The sequence below is a fragment of the Chrysochloris asiatica genome, unplaced genomic scaffold (genome assembly GCF_000296735.1).
Source record: "Chrysochloris asiatica unplaced genomic scaffold, ChrAsi1.0 scaffold00014, whole genome shotgun sequence".
NCBI classification, from domain to species: domain Eukaryota; kingdom Metazoa; phylum Chordata; class Mammalia; order Afrosoricida; family Chrysochloridae; genus Chrysochloris; species Chrysochloris asiatica.
In genome coordinates this window covers 26,025,849-26,029,920 of record NW_006408532.1, presented here as the reverse complement: position 1 = coordinate 26,029,920, position 4,072 = coordinate 26,025,849, and positions in this window count along the sequence as shown.

Sequence of the window (4,072 nt, the reverse complement as noted above, 5' to 3'; positions counted from 1 at the left end):
ACATATACATTTAGTCATTATAAATTATATGCACTTATCACTATGTAAATGAACTTTGAGCATTCCAAAACAAATAAAATGAAATCAAATGGTGTGAATGTTCTGATGTGTGATCCAGACACCCCCTTCAGATTAAAAGAACATCTATTTCTTAGAGTCGACCTCAGCTGGAGACAATCTCCTTACCCACAGATCTTCCTTGAGTCAGCTTGCATCTAATGATCGGTCTAGCAGGCAAAGCATAAGAACTGAAAGGCTTTCCCAACTTCAGAGCTCCCTGTGGTTCAATTGTATCAGAGACTGTATCACAGCCCAGCGCCTTCCTCTCCCCTTCCTAATCCTTCATCTTTCATTTTCTTTAGAGGTATTAATAATAAATTCCCTGCATGTTAAGTTTTATCTCAAAGTCTACCTCCAGGAATTAGTGGAATAGACAGAAGTTCTGATATTTTCTTCACACATCACAGCAAACCTTTGATTTACTCATGTACTACTTTGGGAAACAATGGTCTAAGCTAGTGGGTGATGAGTTGGGCTGATAACCACAAGGTCAGCAGTTTCAGTCTACCAGCTGCTAATGACTGAAGAGAGAGGAGGATTTCTGTTCCTGATGTGGCGCTGTGGGTTAATGTGCCAGACTGCAAAGCCGTTTGAACTGCAAGATCAGCAGTTCAAGCTCACCAGCTGCTCCTTGGAAACCCTATACCGGGTTGCTATGGGTTGGAACAGACTTGACAGCACTTGACAACAACAGTAACAAAGATTTACAGCCTAAAAAACCCTATACTGGATCACTGTAAGTCAGAACCAACTCCACAGCATACCACCACCAAGCTAGTGCTGCTCAGTAGGACTTTTTGCAATGATAAAAATGGTGTCTATCTGTACTGTCCAATATGGTAGCCACCAGCCATATATGTTACTGAGCACTTGGAATGTAGATCATGCAACTGATGAATTAAATTTGTAATTTTATTTTAATTAATTCCATTTTAATTTAAATAGCTACAGGTGGTTTCCAGTGCTAGTATAAACTATTTGTATCCCAGAAGGGCACATTGCAAGGGATTGGAATTTTTAGTACTCTTTTCATTTTGTAAAAGGTAAGTAAGTGTGCAGCGATTAATAATACATATATATTCAGGGAACCATTTAATTCAATCACAATAACTTGTAAAGAGATAAATAAAGAAGAAGAAAAAATACACATCATCCTTATGTCAGATGAAATATTCGGTAGTGTCCCAAGACTACTTCTTTGACCAAGAGACATCAATAGTCTTTGTGAGTTAGTAAGAGCAGGTGCTGGAGAGTCAGAGACAAGGCCTGCCATCTACTTCTATTTGATCAGTTCGTTTCTGATGCAAGTGAACATCCCCGAGCAAACACTTCATTGTTTTCCCACAAATATTAATCCTCAGTTTAATAGAGTTGACCAAGAACCAGCCACTCCCACCCTAGAAAAAATGCTGCTGTAAAACCCCAGCAAAGCTACCCAGAAATTTACTCATCAGCAACAGCCTAATAATTTGGTGGGTTTCTAGGGGCATATTGGAAGTATTGAAAGAGTCCAACTCCTCTGGAATCCAAATAAAATAGTCCTTTGGATTGTAAAGCAAGACAAGGTGCCCACAGAGAAAGTAGTTCCATTTCTATGAAAGCTACTGCCTCATCACTCCATCCACAGCCCCTCCCTCCTGTCTGCAATAATCTCCTGTACTGTGATTATCAAAAGTAAATGAGAAATGCACTAAGACCTAGTAGATAACAGATAGCCCCCTGTCCTGGGAGCTGTTGGAAGTTTGAGGTGTTAATGCATTGTCTACTCCTCTGGAGAAAGGTTAAAGTTTGGACTTGAATCACAAGTGAAAATGAGGTTGGTGGCCTGGTTGTTGCCCCTTGTGGACATTTATCCACAGTATAGAGGTTTCACTCAGCTGGTGGTCTCAGCTCATCAAAGCAGTGAGGCAAGAAAAAAGGGGGGCTTAGAAACCCAGAGTGCTGCAGAAATGGAACACTGGCTCATTTTCTCCTAAAATGGCAATTAAGCTATGCATGAGTAAAAATCCCTCTTTGAGGGAGCAAGTGAACCACGAGCTTGCCCTTTCTGATCTTTTCAAGCAGGCCTTGCTTCTGGATAAAGGTGATGGAGTTGAATACAGCTATATACACAACCCTGGAACAACAGAGTTCTGCAGACAGATACATGAACAGATACACAGGCTGAATGGGCATGTGAGGGCAGTGGGAGTATTACCACAAATACATAAAGATTTCAAAGAGAATATATTTACATGAGTATTTACCTTTGCTGCAAACACATCTATGAATGTGGTGAAGCATACAGGGGCAATAAATGATGAAAACTTCTTAGATATTACCAAATATCTTAAGTCAATGAGTTGCTGGGACTGGAATCTTAAGAACACAGTCTAAAGGGACACCATAATCAATGGGCATACGATAATCTACAAAGACAATGTTCTACATTCTGATTAGGTGAATAGTAACTGGGATCTTAAAAGCTCATGAGTGGCCATCTAAGATGCAACCATTGATCTCTCTGTATACAGAAGAATGAAGAGTGATAAAAATTTGAAGATACTTGGAATCAATTAGTCCAATGGACCAATGGAACATGTGTGCATCAGCCACCACAACTCTGACACCAGAAGAACTAGATGGTGCCCAGCTATCACTACCAACTGCTCTGAAAGGGGTCACATTCGAAGGTCTCTGATAGAGTGAGAGAAAATGGGGACCAAAAATCAAAATTTCAAAAAAATATCAGGCTTTATGCTCAGAAAGAGACTGGAGGCACCTGAGACTATGGCCCTTGACCAACCTCCAGGTCTGGAACAAAACTCACCCTGGTGGCCCAATTTTCAGCCAAGCAGCAGATAGGTAGAGAGGAAGAACAATAACACTAGTAAGGCATGCTCACCATGGAATGGTCAATCATTCAAGATCAAAAGAGCAACACTTATCTAAGGACAAAGATGGGAAGTGGCTGGAATGGAAACAAGAACTACAGGGAGGAAGTGGAAGAACTGCTATTTCACAGAAGGGATTGCAATAGTTGAGATAAAACCAAGTGTATGATTTGTTAAATGTAAAGTTGATGGTCTTCTCTGTAAAACTTCACTCAATTCACAATAAAAAGTTTAAAAAGAAGACTTTGATTTTTGGGGGTCTATACCTCTGGGCATGATGACCCTTAATCTGCAATGCTCTCCATCCCTATTTCTTTAGGCCTACTTAAGTATGCTCCACCACTCGTCTGTCAGTTTGTCGTACTGTGGTGGCTTGTGAGTTGCTGTGATTCTGAAAGCTATGCCACCGGTATTTGAAATACCAGCAGGGTCACCCATGGTGGAGAGGTTTCAGATGAGCTTCCAGACGAAGACAGACTAGGAAGAAGGAGTGATGAACTACTTCCGAATATTTATTCACTGAAAATCTTATGAATAGCAGAGAAACACTGTCAGATATCGTGCCAGAAAATGAGCCCCTCGGGTTGGAAGTCCCTCAAAATGTGACTGGGGAAGAGCTGCTTCCTCAAAGTAGAGTTGACCTTGATGACACGAATGGAGTAAAGCCCAGTACCTTCATTTGCTAGAGGGGCACAATTCACAATGAAGAGAAACAGCTGTAAACATGCACCAAAAATCAGAACATAGATTGTACAAAGTATGAATCTGAGAAAATTGGAAGTTGTCAGAAATGAAATGGAACACATAAACATCAATATCTTAGGCATTAGTGACCTGATAAGGACTGGTATTGGCCATTTTGAATCTGATGACCACATGGTTTGCTATGCCATGAATGACAAATTCATTGTCAAAAAGAACATATCCAGATAAGTCATGAGGTACAACGCTGTCTGTGATAGGATAGTATCCATGTGCCTACAGGGAAGCCCAGTTAATAGCACTATTATTAAAATTTACACACCAACCACTAAAGCCACTGAGGATGAAACAGAAAATTCTACCAACTTCTTCAATCTGAAATCGATCAAACATGCAATCAAGATGTATTGATCATTACTGGTGATTGGAATGCAATG